This window comes from Mobula hypostoma, chromosome 12, assembly GCF_963921235.1.
Source record: "Mobula hypostoma chromosome 12, sMobHyp1.1, whole genome shotgun sequence".
Taxonomy (NCBI): domain Eukaryota; kingdom Metazoa; phylum Chordata; class Chondrichthyes; order Myliobatiformes; family Myliobatidae; genus Mobula; species Mobula hypostoma.
The window spans coordinates 65,235,554-65,251,903 of record NC_086108.1 but is presented as its reverse complement, the minus strand read 5'-3'; the positions used below and the strand labels follow the sequence as shown (position 1 = coordinate 65,251,903).

Below are 16,350 nucleotides of genomic sequence, written 5' to 3'. Positions count from 1 at the left end.
AACCAAGCAAGGTGCGCATATGTGGAGAATTTTAAAGTGACTGTTAACCCAGTTCTCCGCACAGTACAGTATCCTCTACCTCGTATTGAAGACATCTTTGCTTCCCTGTCAGGAGAGGATCATTTCACAAAAATCGATTTGACCCAGGCTTACCTGCAAATGGAAATCGAGGAAGCATCCAAGAAATACCTGACAATAAATACACACAAAGGACTTTACCAATACAACAGGTTGGTGTTTGGGATAGCATCAGCTCCTGCAATCTGACAAAGGGCAATGGAACAGGTCCTCCAGGGGATTCCAGGGGTTCAGTGTTACCTGGATGACGTCATTGTCACTGGCAAAGATGGCGACGAACATCTTTCTAACCTAAAACAAGTGCTCACCAGGTTACGAGAATATGGGCCCAGAGCTAATCGACAGAAATGTGAGTTTTTCAAAGAGGAAATTTCGTTCTGTGGGCATGTGATCAAGGATGGCTTACACATGTCTCAAGACAAAATAGAAGCGGTGCTTAAGGCACCACCACCTGAAAATGTGTCTCAGCTGAGCATATCTTGGTCTAGTGAACTACTACCACAAGTTTTTTGCCTAACCTATCCACAGTCCTACACCCACTAAATGCACTATTACAGACAGGGACACAATGGAAGTGGACTGAGAGCTGTGAGAAAGCGTTTCAAGAAACTAAAAGACTCATAACTTCACACGGGGTGTTCGCGCACTTTGACCCCTCCTTACCTATCCGACTAGCTTGTGATGCCTCACCCCATGGGATAGGAGCTGTATTATCGCAGAAGTTTCTTGATTGCTCCAAAAAGCCAACAGCCTTTGCCTCAAAAACACTAACTTCAGCTGATCGCAAATACGCACAGATTGATAGGGAGGCCCTAAGCCTCGTGTGGGGAGTCAAGAAATTCAGTCACTACCGGTATGGTCAAAAGTTTACCCTGACCATCAGCCGCCCGTGTCAATCTTCAATCCAAGAAAAGGCGTATCAGTGATGATAGCACAAAGGCTACAGCGATGGTCCCTTTTCTTAGGAGGTCACAAGTATGACATCAAACACAAGGGAACCAAGCAACATAGCAATGCAGATGGTTTGTCACGTTTACCACTGCCCACTTCCAAGGTAACTACACAAACGGATTCAGCAGAGATCTTCCACACAACAATAGTTGAACAATTACCAGTGACAAACAGCCTCATTGAAAGGGAAACACGTAATGACCCTATGTTGTCAAAAGTGTATGACATCACGGTAAAGGGATGGCCAGCACGGGGTAACACACTGTTTCCAGCCTTCTCAGCGAGGAAGGAGCAGTTGTCAGTGTGTCGGGAACTCTAATGTGTGGTTCTTGAGTTGTGATTCCTCTCAAGCTACGCACCAGAGTGCTGGAGAAACTGCAGGAGGGGCACCTGGGTACCGTGAAAATGAAAGGTCTTGCCCGTGCCTATGTGTGGTGGCCAGGAATTGTTAAACAAATTGAGGACGTGACCAAGAACTGCTCTGGATGTCAAAAGATCGAGAACACACCACCACAAGCCCCTCTCCATCTGTGGGAGTGGCCCTTATCACCATGGCAATGAGTGCACATCGACTTTGCTGGACCATTCATGGACTCTATCTTTTTAAATGCCATTAATGCACATTCCAAATGGCCAGAGGTCATCAAAATGAAGACAACCACATCGGAAAAGACCATTACTGTGCTGAGGACCATGTTCGCCAGGAAGGGCATACCAGAACAAATCTGCACAGACAATGGACGACAATTTGTCTCTGAAGAATTCCAAAGTTTTGTGAAGAACAATGGAATTAAGCACTTTACATCGGCTCCTTACCATCCTTCCACAAATGGCTTGGCAGAATTATTTGTACAGACATTCAAGAAAGCCCTCAAGGCAAGGGACAGCGAAAATCGACCGCTGCAACACAAGATAGACAGCTTCCTCCTTGCCTATCGTAATACAGTACATGCAACCACTAGTCAGACCCCATCAATGATGTTTCTGAACAGGAACCTGAGGTCTTGCATGAAACTTCTCAAACCGAATGTACGACATGATGTAGAGAACAAACAGTTCAAACACTTGAATGCCAAGTCAACACGGAACTTCAATGTGGGACAGTCAGTTCTTGCACGGGATTACTGGACTGAAAAGTGGCAGCCGAGTATAATTTCCGCCATAGACAGGCCACTGATATATAGAGTACAGATGGGAGAGAAAGTATGGAGACATCATGTGGATCACATCCTGGATGCTCAGGTGGAAAACAACAACAACATCTTGCCCTGACTCCCCGAACATAGAAGCAAACACTCCTGATGTGACTACATCAGCCTCATCCACAGATAAGCCTGTCATCAGTGCTGAGGACCCACCTGATGTACCTGTGGAGACTAATTCCCCAAATCAAATGTTGCAGGACAGACGTTGAGGTAGAGAAGGCCCCCCCCCCCAGAGACTTCAGTTATAATTATAATTATTATTATTATTATGTTACTTTGTTATAACTTCATATTATTAAGTTTCTAATTAAACAGTTGGTGGGCATTTGTATAAACAGTATTTGTTTAGCGTAGTGCCCCTAAAAAAACAGTTGATACACTTTTGAAATGAAAGGGGAGGAATGTACCATATAGCCCTACTGTATAATATGGGACTATATTATGTCTTAGTAACACGTTACTGAGCATGCGCTATTAGGCGCGTATTGATCTGTATATATGTGTTCAGTTCGGGTTCCATAAGTAAAAGCCCCTGTTAACTTAGCTCCAGCCGCTAGCATTTTTATTAATGATACTGTTGTGTAAACGGCCACATACACAACAGACAATTCCTCACAGCATGCATACAAATCTGAAGCAAGTGTCTTGCTGGTGAATTACATTGGATCTATCCAACCACTCAGAATTACTGAACTGACACTGACTCTACAACCCTGCCCCCCCCCACAACATATACTTTTGCTGGGATGACAATGGAAGAGTGACCTTCTGCTCTCTGCACCTTGGAGCCCGACATTGAGCTTGGTAAAATAATCAAGTGCCCCTGAAACAATGCTGATAGCATGTGACAGAGGACCATTTCCATTTCTCAAACAATAGACAATAGGTGCAGGAGTAGGCCATTCGGCCCTTCGAGCCAGCACCGCCATTCACTGTGATCATTGCTGATCATCCACAATCAGTATCCAGTTCCTGCCTTTTCCCCATAACCTTTGATTCCGCTATCTTTAAGAGCTCTATCCATCTCTTTCTTGAAAGCATCCAGAGACTTGGCCTCCACAGCCTTCTGGGGCAGAGCATTCCATATATCCGCTACTCTCTGGGTGAAAAAGTTTTTCCTCAACTCCATTCTAAATGGCCTCCCCCTTATTCTTAAACAGTGGCCTCTGGTTCTGGACTCACCCATCAGCGGGAACATGCTTCCTACCTCCAGCTTGTCCAATCCCTTAATAATCTTATATGTTTCAATAAGATCCCCTCCCAGCCTTCTAAATTCCAGAGTGTACAAGCCCAGTCACTCCAATCTTTCCACATATGACAGTCCTGCCATCCCGGGAATTAACCTTGTGAACCTACGCTGCACTCCCTCAATAGCAAGAATGTCCTTCCTCAAATTTGGAGACCAAAACTGCACACAGTACTCCAGGTGTGGTCTCACCAGGGCCCTGTACAGCTGCAGAAGGACCTCTTTGCTCTTATACTCAATTCCCCTTGTTATGAAGGCCAGCATGCCATTAGCTTTCTTCACAGCATTCTGTACTTGCATGCTTGCTTTCAGTGACTGATGTACAAGAACACCTAGATCTCGTTGTACTTCCCCTTTTCCTAACTTGACTCCATTTTTAGATAATAATCTGCCTTCCTGTTCTTACCTCCAAAGTGGATAACCTCACATTTATCCACATTAAACTGCATCTGCCATGCATCTGCCCACTCACCCAGCCTGTCCAAGTCACCCTGCATTCTCATAACATCTTCCTCACATTTCACACCACCACCCAGCTTTGTGTCATTGGCAAATTTGCTAATGTTACTTTTAATTCCCTCATCTAAATCATTAATATATATTGTAAACAGCTGCTGTCCCAGCACTGAACCCTGTGGTACCCCACTGGTCACCGCCTGCCATTCCGAAAGGGACCCATTAATCGCTACTTTTTGTTTTTCTGTCAGCCAGCCAATTTTCAATCCATGTCAGAACTCTGCCCCCAATACCATGTGCCCTAATTTTGCCCACTAATCTCCTATGTGGAACTTTATCAAAGGCTTTCTGAAAGTCCAGGTACACTCCCTTGTCCATTTTCATAGTTACATCCTCAAAAAATTCCAGAAGATTAGTCAAGCACGATTTCCCCTTCGTAAATCCATGCTGACTCGGACCGATCCTGTTACTGCTATCCAGATGTGTCGTAATTTCATCTTTTGTAATTGACTCCAGCATCTTTCCCACCACCGACGTCAGGCTAACCGGTCTATAATTCCCTGTTTTCTCTCTTCCTCCCTTCTTGAAGATTGGGACAACATTAGCCACCCTCCAATCCACAGGAACTGATCCTGAATCTATAGAACATTGGAAAATGATTACCAATGCATCCACGATTTCTAAAGCCACCTCCTTAAGTACCCTGGGATGTAGACCATCAGGTCCCGGGGACTTGTCAGCCTTCAGACCCAACAGTCTATCCAACACCATTTCCTGCCTAATATAAATTTCCTTCAGTTCATTCATTACCCTAGGTCCTTTGGCCACTATTATATCTGGGAGATTGTTTGTGTCTTCCCTAGTGAAGACAGATCCAAAGTACCTGTTCAACTTGTCTGCCATTTCCTTGTTCCCCATAATAAATTCACCCATTTCTGTCTTCAAGGGCCCAGTTTTGATCTTAATTATTTTTTTCCTTTTCACATACCTAAAGAAGCTTTTACTATCCTCCTTTATATTCTTGGCTAGTTTACCTTCATACCTCATTTTTTCTCCACATATTGCCTTCTTAGTTACCTTCTGTTGCTCTTTAAACATTTTCCAGTCCTCCGGCTTCCCACTCGTCTTTGCTATGCTATACTTCTCTTTTATTTTTATACTGTCAATTACTTCCCTTGTCAGCCACAGCCTCCCCCTACTCCCCTTAGGATCTTTCTTCCTCTTTGGAACGAACTGATCCTGCACCTTCCGCATTATTCCCAGAAACACTTGCCATTGCTGTTCCACTGTCATCCCTGCTAGGGTATTGTTCCATTGAACTTTGGCCAGCTCCTCCCTCATAGCACCACCGTTCCCTTTGTTCAACTGTAATACTGACACTTACGAGTTTCCCTTCTCCAACTTATGGTCACTACCTTCTAATGGCTCCTTTACCTCAAGGTCCCTGATCAAATCCGGTTCATTGCATAACACTAAATCTAGAATTGCGTTCTCTCTGGTAGGCTCCAGTACAAGCTGTTCTAAGAATCCATCTCGGAGGGACTCCACAAACTCCCTTTCTTGGGGTCCAGTACCAAGCTGATTCCTCCAGTCTACCTGCATGTTGAAATCCCCCATAACAACTGTAGCATTACCTTTGCGACATGCCAGTTTTAACTCTTTATTCAACTTACACCCTACATCCAGACTACTGTTTGGGGGCCTGTAGATAACTCCCATTAGGGTCTTTCTACCCTTAGAATTTCTCAGTTCTATCCATACTGACTCTACGTCTCCTGATTCTATGTCCCCCCTCGCAAGGGACTGAATATCATTCCTCACCAACAGAGCCACCCCACCCCCTCTGCCCATCAGTCTGTCCTTTCAATAGGACGTATACCTTGAATATTCATTTCCCAGGCCCTGTCCACTTGAAGCCATGTCTCTGTTATTCCCACAACATCATACTTACCAATTTCCAACTGTGCCTCAAGCTCATCTACTTTATTTCTTATACTTGTTAAGAAATTTGGCAGTAAATTATTGGGAAAAGATGTTTGAAATATAAGAATAATTACATGCACTTCAAAACTCAGCAATAATTAAGCAATAATTAAACACATTAAAATAATTTTAAAATTAACAAACCTGCCTTTGCTTCCTAATTCACAGACCTAGAATATGCATTGCAATCAGAGGGATGTCAGATCCTGTGCCAGTTCTGACCAGGTGAACAGAGTCACGATTTCCCGAGTGTAACATTGGGGACTCCCAATAAGGCAGGAGAATGATGAAGGAATGCAGTGACAGATGTGGCGCCATCTGTCACTCAGTAAGTCTCATAAACTCAAAGCCTACTGTGTTTGACAACGCATGCATGCAAGTTGGAGACTTTTTGAAGTTTGAACAGTTCAACAAACGGAGCTGCCAATTCCTGCCAAGTATATAGGTATATAGGATAAATGGCTGAAGTAGACTGAGAGATTAAACTATAAGCTTTGCTTAGTACACAATGTGCAGTAGTCATTGAAGTAAGCCTTCCACAATTTACAATGAACTCACATTCCAATGAGAAAATTTCCAAAGTAAGAATGATCCATCTGTGACTGACAAGATGTCAAAGCTGGTACCAGTTCATAACGTTGTTAAATAAAAAGAGCAGAAAGCTTGAAGATTGGGTGATTTTAAAAAAAGATAAGTATAACCAAAAATTTGATGCACTGGATTTTGAAATAAATTTTTAAGTATTAACATACATTGTAAGAGCTTCAGGAAATGGGCAAGAAAAAAAACAAAACTGTAGGAAAAATAAATGTGGTCTGGAAATGATAAGTGAAATCCAGAGCCAGAAAGTAGTTTGTATTTGCTTTCTCAGGAGAAGATACACATAATGTACCAGTTTTACAGCTCTCATGATCAGAAAAGGGTAAATTTAATAACACTGAAAACTTAAGAATATGGTTTTAAAGTCTTAAAGCGGAATTCGTAAACTTAATACATCCCCCATTAGTTCCTCAGTAATTTCTGGCATTGGAACTGAAACTACCCGGAGAAATTCTAGAAATAGTTTTTCTCGCCTTAATCTTTCTAATACCGTTTCTTTTTCAATTTAGTCTTTCCTTTCCAACATGTGGGGTGGAAGTGAGAGCAGAGTAACCGAGGGAAAGAGTTGAGATAGTGGGGGATGAAATTTCATTTTGCTTCGTGATATTAAACAGGCATTAACTTCAATGGAGCATGGAAACATACACATTAGAAGCAGGAATAGACCATATGGCTTCTCAGACTTCAGATTTGAAACATTACTTTGACGCAACACTGAGTCAAATGCTATCAAGGACAGATTCTTGACAACGTAACTGTCATCACAATAATGAAATAAATAACTAAATTAACTGGACCCAGAACACACGTACTCTTATGACTCCAGCATTCCTTTCGCTTAACTTGTGAACAGGGAGTACAGCAGGCCCCTGTCGCCCACACTGTTCTGAATTCTGAACAGAAAACTGCCATTTTAATGCAAAACCGGCTTATCAGTTATGGATATTGATTATTGTAAATTGTATATGTTTGAATTCTTTTCCCACAAGATCAATCGCCATGCACAATACAAGTGTTAGAAGTCAATCAAAACTTCGAGCAGACAGCCGATGATAGTGTGAAGTTAGTAAAGACAACAGAGTCTTAGTTGTTAGGTATCTTTCATATCCTTCTGCATCTTGTCTGTCTCCATCACCCCCTATTGTGTAAGGGGAAGACCTTTCTGGAGAACACTCACTATAAAGGTTTCACTCATTTAGCTTGAATACACACTACCACAGCAGAGGTCTTTTGAATAGAACTTTTTGGCCACCTTTCTCAAACTTTAAACTTCTAGGGTCAGTATGATTTGGGTCCCACCAAAACCGGGAAGTCGGGATGTCTCAACCACCCAACCCCAATCTGTGTGAATACTGTGTAAGTAGCAGTTGGCAAGAAATAACAGGTCACAAACTGCATACAATTATAAAGAAAGTATACTTACAAATTTCAGCTTTATTGAATACTTAGTAGGAAAAAGAAAAGGAAATAAAATAAAAAGGGCCCATTACAGTTAACCCACCTTCCAAATGTCACTTGAAATCCATCCTGAACAAACAGGTACTCCATGGGTGTATTGGTCCTTCCTCATTGAAGGTATTCATCTGCACAAAACACCTTGTGGAACAGGGATGGTATCCTCAGCCATCTTCCCTCCTGCCTTCTCCCAACCCCCGCCGAAGAAGACCTCAACCCACAGCAGTTTCCGTCACAAAAAATCTCTCTGCCTAGCATTCTCTAGAACCTTCTCCCAATTCCACCATCCTGACTGGCTGACACAACATTCCTAAGTTGAACAACATAACCCCTTATCTTTAGCTCAAACCCAGACATGCTAAAAACAGACCAGAATGCTCTTACAGAAACGCTAAAATGAACTACCTACAGCATAGCAGTAAAAATCTTAACCAGGATGTTACATATGCTTCACCCCTATCCTCATGAAGCAGCTTCAGTGCAGGGCAGTAATGCCCGTCTTTGTAGGTAGGTTGTCACCCACCCTCAAAACAGCTCCGCTGGCAAGAGTCATTCCTATGGACAGTTCAGTTCCTGCTTCCTTTACAGTTTTGGTTTCACTATCAAACTAAAACATAGAATCAAACTCACTGTGATTTGGAGGTACAGGGCATATTGGCAAACCACTTTCTGAATGTATTGGCCCTCTAATCCAAACCCACAACCTGAGCAGTTACTATGCAACATATATTCACATTTAAGGCGATGTAAAGGATTATTAGTGTTGTGGGATACCTCTGCATTTAGGCAGAAATAGATGTCCGGATTACCCAAAACATATAATACATGTTGGTTACTTAAGGTGGCAAACAGCAAAGATCAGGAGCTCAGTCCGACAGTGCTTACCATCAATGTTCTTCTGGCCTCCTGTTCCCTGGTCCAGTGAAACCGCTGGCTTAATGTGAGTTGTGTATCCACGTCAGCTTTCCTTGGACCTTTAAAACAGTGTACGTGGTCAGCAACACTTCAAAGGTTTTAAGCTCATTTATTATCAAAAAATGTATAAATTTTACACCTTGAAATTTGGTTGCCTACAGGCAGCCACAAAGCAAGAAACCTGAATAAGCCAATTTAAAAAAAAACAAAAACCACTAAACTTAGAAAGAGAGAGAGAGAGAGAGAGACACACACACACACACACACACACACACACTATGCAAACAATAGAAGCAAGCCAACATATCTCGAACCAGACTGAGTCCGAGATCCGCTCGCAGAGCAGCCGGAGTCAGCCCAACCCTTGGTCCCCAGCACATCACACCAATGGGGCAGAAACACACAGCAGTTGGACCAGTTCACAGCCTTGGCGCCGCAGAGAAAGGAATCAGATCAAACTTCGCCTCCATACCCGAAACGGGCTTCCAGTCCATCTGGACTAATGTTTAAGCTGTCCAACCACCAAGTAGTGCCACGCTCCAGGACCTGAAACGGGCATGGCGACACAGCCTGAAGCCATTCTCAATCTCACCAAATGGGCTCAGCGCTTGGAGCAATCCAACTTCACACCCAGGCCAGGTGGACAGGCACCGAAACTCTTCCTCATTCCACGCTTGGAAGGGACCTTCCGAGAAAGGCTCTAGACAGTTAATTCATCAGTAGGCTCTCACTAGTACCCAATCTCCTATCTGGCAGGTGTGGCACTCTGCAGTTGTCAGGACTTTTTGGGCTTCTGATACCTGGTGATGGAAACCTTTAAAAGAGTTTGCATTGATGCCACACAATACTGCAACATGTTTTTCCTCACAGTATGGAGGTCCATGTATTTTACTGAAGTGGGATGAGTGATTAGCAAGCATGTGGGACATTCCAATACTACCTCATGCAGAGATAGTCCCATTACACAGATTGGTGTGCAGCATATTGTTGTGGGGGCCAGTGGAAGTGCCTCTGGCCATATTAGCCCAGTTTCTCCACACAATTTAGCCAGCTCGCTTTTCAGGGCCCGTTCTTTCTTTCAATTGCACCAGAAGATTAAGGGCGGAAAGGACAGGTGAAATTATGCTTACATAGTACGGCTTTTATTAGTTCACCTATTACCTTGCCTGTGAAGTCTAGGCTGTTATCACTCGATCTTTTCTGGGATTCCAAACCTAGGAATAAATTCTCATAATAAGAGTTCAGCAACAACTAAACGAGCTTCAACGAGTTGGATATGCTTCTACATACCAAGAAAACAAACATGCAACAACAAGCACATAATTATAACCCAAATATTTGGGTAACTGCATAAAGTCCATTTGGAGATACATGAATGGTCCCCCAGGGGAAGGATCCACAATGGCTGGTACCGACAGTATTTTCCAGGATTACGTCTCTGTCAAATCATACATTTCGCCATCATTTTCCTTGCTAAGGCCAGAAATCCCAGCGCTTATATTTTAGTCCATGAAATGTTGTGGCCTCAGGTGCATCACATTGAAATTGTATAAATTCATCAATAGAATTTGATATAGAATTGGCAGCCTGAACACATTGGGGTACCAGATGCCCATAAAGGTCCATTGCTACTGCCCTGGCAGTAGAGTGAGAGAAAAGAATGTGTGCATAAAAATGAGTAACAGATGGGGTACGAGGGGGAGGTGGGGCCTTAGCGGAAGTTAGAGAAGTCAATGTTCATGCCATCAGGTTGGAGGCTACCCAGACGGAATATAAGGTGTTGTTCCTCCAACCTGAGTGTGGCTTCATCTTTACAGTAGAGGAGGCCGTGGATAGACATGTCAGAATAGGAATGGGATGTGGAATTAAAATGTGTGGCCACTGGGAGATCCTGCTTTCTCTGGCGGACAGAGCGTAGATGTTCAGCAAAGCGGTCTCTCAGTCTGCGTCGGGTCTCGCCAATATACCCTGCCCTCAAGTTTACCTGGTCCATTTCCGACACCTCCCTCCCCTTTCTAGATCTTTCTGTCTCTGTCTCTGGAGACAGCTTATCCACTGATGTCTACTATAAGCCTACTGACTCTCACAGCTATCTGGACTATTCCCCTTCTCACCCTGTCTCTTGCAAAAACGCCATCCCCTTCTCACAATTCCTCTGTCTCCGCCGCATCTGCTCTCAGGATGAGGCTTTTCATTCTAGGACGAGGGAGATGTCTTCCTTTTTTAAAGAAAGGGGCTTCCCTTCCTCCACTATCAACTCTGCTCTTAAACGCATCTCCCCCATTTCACGTACATCTGCTCTCACTCCATCCTCCCGCCACCCCACTAGGAATAGGGTTCCCCTGGTCCTCACCTACCACCCCACCAGCCTCCGGGTCCAACATATTATTCTCCGTAACTTCCGCCACCTCCAACGGGATCCCACCACCAAGCACATCTTTCCCTCCCCCCCCCCTGCATTCCGCAGGGATCGCTCCCTACACAACTCCCTTGTCCATTCGTCCCCCCCATCCCTCCCCACTGATCTCCCTCCTGGCACTTATCCATGTAAGCGGAACAAGTGCTATACATGCCCTTACACTTCCTCCCTTACCACCATTCAGGGCCCCAAACAGTCCTTCCAGGTGAGGCAACACTTCACCTGTGAGTCAACTGGGGTGATATACTGCGTCCGGTGCTCCCGATGTGGCCTTTTATATATTGGTGAGACCCGACGCAGACTGGGAGACCGCTTTGCTGAACATCTACGCTCTGTCCGCCAGAGAAAGCAGGATCTCCCAGTGGCCACACATTTTAATTCCACATCTCATTCCCATTCTGACATGTCTATCCACGGCCTCCTCTACTGTAAAGATGAAGCCACACTCAGGTTGGAGGAACAACACCTTATATTCCGTCTGGGTAGCCTCCAACCTGATGGCATGAACATCGACTTCTCTAACTTCCGCTAAGGCCCCACCTCCCCCTCGTACCCCATCTGTTACTTATTTTTATGCACACATTCTTTCTCTCACTCTCCTTTTTCTCCCTCTGTCCCTCTGAATATACCTCTTGCCCATCCTCTGGTCCCCCCCCACTGTCTTTCTTCCCGGACCTCCTGTCCCATGATCCTCTCGTATCCCCTTTTGCCTATCACCTGTCCAGCTCTTGGCTCTATCCCTCGCCCTCCTGTCTTCTCCTATCATTTTGGATCTCCCCCTCCCCCTCCAACTTTCAAATCCCTTACTCACTCTTCCTTCAGTTAGTCCTGACGAAGGGTTTCGGCCTGAAACGTCGACTGCACCTCTTCCTACAGATGCTGCTTGGCCTGCTGCGTTCACCAGCAACTTTGATGTGTGTTGCTTGAATTTCCAGCATCTGCAGAATTCCTGTTGTTTGAATTTAAAAGCTGAAACTGGATCAGTAAGTTCCAGTTTGTATTTACACATACAATTTTACTTTCGTTCAAAATGAATAATATAATCAGCCATATTTTTAGAATTGTCTCTGGAAATTTTGTCAACATCTGAATATGACTCATAATCCAATTTCTTTCTTCCTTCAGAAAAACTGAATCAAGTGTATTTATTAGTGTAATTATACTGCCATCTTTGTTCACCAAAATTCCTATCACGGTCTCCCTGGCTGCTCCCGAAAACGACAGCACAACTGCAAGGGTCTGCTTGTTCTTTTCGAGCTTAGTAACACAAGTCCATATTCCAATTTCATTTTTCCAGCTTTGGTAAGGCTTGCTCTCGCCACATGCTGGCGGGATCCTATAATTGGAAACCATCTTCTGGTACCACTGTTCACACTCAAACAACAAAGACAAGTTTTCCTTTTGTTTAAACAACTTTACTTTTATTGTCCACCTTCAATACATGAGGGCCACTATCTTTCCAGCCAGAATGCCCACCTTCTCCCCAACGCACATGCCCACAACAGAGAAATTGCGTATGCTTACTGAATGTGTGCACGGCCCAAATGAACAGAACTCAATCCTGTCGGAATGACAATTCCCCTTTATAGGAATGCTTGCAATACAGGCTTAATGTCCTTCTCTGCCTCTGAATTCAAAGGACACTGAGGTTTGCGTTGGAGGGGTTTTGATGAATCCAATCACACAGTACAGTACTTTCAAAAGTTCTACACACAGTACTCAGCCCACATTATTACTTCCTTTCACCCACCATGATTCAGGTACTTGAGTGAACAAGCGTTTCATTGTTTCATCAGCACTTACCTTGGAGAGACTTAGGACTTGATGCTCAAACTCAGCAGAGTAGGAAATAGGGTTATTGTATGTACAGAAAGACAAGTGCCTGGAGAAATTCTGAAAGAGTTCCCTCCAATTGGGCATAATTAACCTCTGATGGCTTACATAGGAAATGATTAAGCATGGGTCCCAAATCCTGTGAGTGATTTGATGGTGCAACATCAAGGGTAAAGTGTGGGCTCAAATCAGGCGATGTTTAAAACAAAATGGGTGTAAGCTTTACAGCAGCAACAATACCTCCGGGGCCCACGCAGAGAGCAAAAATAACAAGAGGGAATGACTTACTGTTAGATCTTGCAACAATTGTTTTGCTGTTTTCTCATGCAGATAGTCCAGATCCTCTGCGGAATAATGTGCCATCAGGTGTCACTCAGACGTGCCAGCCTCTGGAAGTTTCAGCAGTTGCTTAAGTATGGTTAATGTATTAGCAGACAAAGGTACACCAACGAAATTCCACCACCAGAGCCCTGGTCATTTTTGAACGGAGTCTTCCAATAAAACACAAACGATTGATAGACTGTCTCAGGCACCTCCAGCTGTACCCCTTCTGGGGAGTGTGCTAATATACATCCCGACTTACAAAAAAGATTCCGGCCCAATAAATTGATCAGTGATTCTGGTGTTATTAGAAATTGATGTTCCCCTTCATATCTAAAAAGCTGATAAGTGACCTAGCAGGAAAGGGGCAGTGAAACCGTCTGTCCTATCAGTCCATGGCATTTACTGATTCATCTCTTAGTGATGCTTGTGGCCAGTCGGAAGCTCAGATTGTAGGAAAAGTGGCTCCAGTATGAATCAAAAAGTCTAGTTGTCCACCACCTACACTGAAAGGAACAACGGGCTCAGAAATCTTTACAATGGGCTGGTTTTAGGCATGGCGCCCCAACTGTGGAGGCTGGAGATGTTGTCCAAAAGGGTTATTTACAGTAAACTGTGTAGTCCACTGTGTAGGTGGTGGTGGAGAGTGGGGGAAGCTGATTGTTTTCAAAGCTGAAATAGAGCCAAGAGCACCTTTGAGCCCAGTGGCGAGGCTGCATGCAAACAAAACGCAAACCTGTGGTTGTCCCCTTCCCATCCCTCTGTTGCATCCACTGCCCAAACCCTACGAGGCAGTCATTGGTGTGAATACAAGTATTCTATCCTCATTTCATAGAGCCATAGAACACTGCTGGTTGGCATCCATCTTTCTTGAAGGACAATGGGTGATGATGATCATCATCACAAGCCTGGGTGGAAGATATGGAAATCCTGAGATGTCCAGTCGTCTAGATTCCCCTCTCAGCCACACCAGTGTAGTCCAAATGAAACCTTATGAAGCAATACTTCTGGCACCTTCTGGCACCTTCTGGCCGCTGGAAGGATGTTCAATGACATCCAGCCACCTTAGGGGCTCCACTCTGGATTTGCTGTCTGGGTTTACTCCCGTAGCCTTCATCTCTCCTGAGGCTGCCCACAAGCCAGTGGGGCAATTTACCCATTGATGGGTATCTGGTTCATGAGCACCAGGGTGTGTCCACACACCAGCGAGCCTGTCTGCTAAGTGTTCAGGGGCCAGACCTCCTCCCCGTCCTCCGTAGTTCAGCCTGAGGCTGAAAGGAGTTCAGTTTCCATGTGTCGCCGGGGAGGAGACACCACATGAGGCTTGCTGTTGGAAAGGCTACGTACTGGCAAGGAGAAACTTACACATTCAACTCTCCTTTTTGTAAGCCCACTAGCCAGCGGTGGAAGCTGAAAGTGAGAGTAACAAGCACTACCCACTACACTACCACACTAGACGCATCACAACAACTATTTTGCCACTACAGCATAGAAAAAGGCCCTTCAGCCCATCTGGTCTATGCCAAACCGTTAATCTGCCTAGTTCCATCAACCCGCACCTGGAGCATAGACCTCCATACCCCTCCCATCCATGTACCTATCTTAAATGTTGAAATCAACCCTGCATCCAACACTTGTGCTGACAGCTCATTCCGCACTCAAACTGCCCTTTTGACTGAAGAAGTTTCCTCTCATGTTCCCCTTAAACAGTTCACCTTTCACCCTTAATCCATGACCTCTAGTTGTAGTTTCACCCAACCTCAGTGGAAAAAGCCTACTTGCATTTACCCTATTTGTACCCCTCATAATTTTGTATACCTCTATCAAATCTCCCTTCAATGTTCTGCGTTCCAGGGAATTAAGTCCTAACGTATTCAACCTTTCCCTGTAACCCAGGTCCTCCAGACCCATCAACACTCTTGTAAATTTTCTCTGTACTTTTTCAATCTTAATTACATCTTTCCTGTAGGTAGGTGACCAAAACTGGACACAAAACTCCAAATTAGGCCTCCCCAACATCTTAGCCAATTTCAACATAACATCCCAACTCCTGTACTCATCACATTGATTTGTGAAGGCCAATGTGCCAAAAGCTCTATTACAACCATATCTACCTGTGATGTCACTTTCAATGAATTATGGATCTGTATTCCCAGATCCCTCTGTTCTACTGCACTCCTCAGTGTGTTACCGCTCACTGTGCAAGACCTACCCTGGTTGGTCCTCCCAGAGTGCAACATCTGCCATTTTCAGCCCATTTTCCCAGTTGGTCCAGGCCCCACTGCAAGCTTTGATAGTCTTCCTTGCGGTCCACAGCGCCACCAATCTTCATGTCAAATTTGCTGATCCAGTTAACCACATGATCATCCAGATCGTTGATATAGATGACAAACAACAGACCGACCCAGCACCAGTCTCTGTGGCACACCACTAGTCAATGACCGCTAGCCAGACAACCATCTATGACCACTCTCTGGCTTTTTCTGCGAAGCCAATATCTAATCTTATTTCCTACCTCATCTTTAATGCCAAACAATTGAACCTTTATGATCAACCTCTGATACAGGACCTTGTCAAAGACCCTGCTAAAGACTATGTAGACAACATCCACTGCCTTACCTTCATCAACTTTCCTGGTAACTTCCTTGAAAAACTTTATAAGACTGGTTAGACATGACTTATCACGTACGAAGCCATGTTGACTGTTGTGTCTGTGCACAACCACATTAACTGAAAGCATGCACGCAGGAGATAGCTTTAACTAGTTACTCACATTGCAGCAAGAGCGAGAGAAAGAACAATGCGCACGTGCAGGCAATAGGTCAATATGTAGTGCTAAGGGGGTGGGTCATTGTTCTAAAAGACGCAGATCCATACATTACACTTCC

The 16,350-nt window shown here is 44.4% G+C and overlaps 1 long non-coding RNA gene across 1 annotated transcript in view; it reads right to left on the bottom strand.

The window, feature by feature from the left end:
* LOC134354877 (uncharacterized) overlaps positions 1–16,350 on the bottom strand; it is a 53,409-nt gene that overhangs the window by 30,561 nt on the left and 6,498 nt on the right. The window contains exon 2 of the long non-coding RNA XR_010019916.1: positions 8,860–8,948. This is a non-coding gene — a long non-coding RNA (uncharacterized LOC134354877). The remainder of the gene's footprint in view (positions 1–8,859; positions 8,949–16,350) is intronic.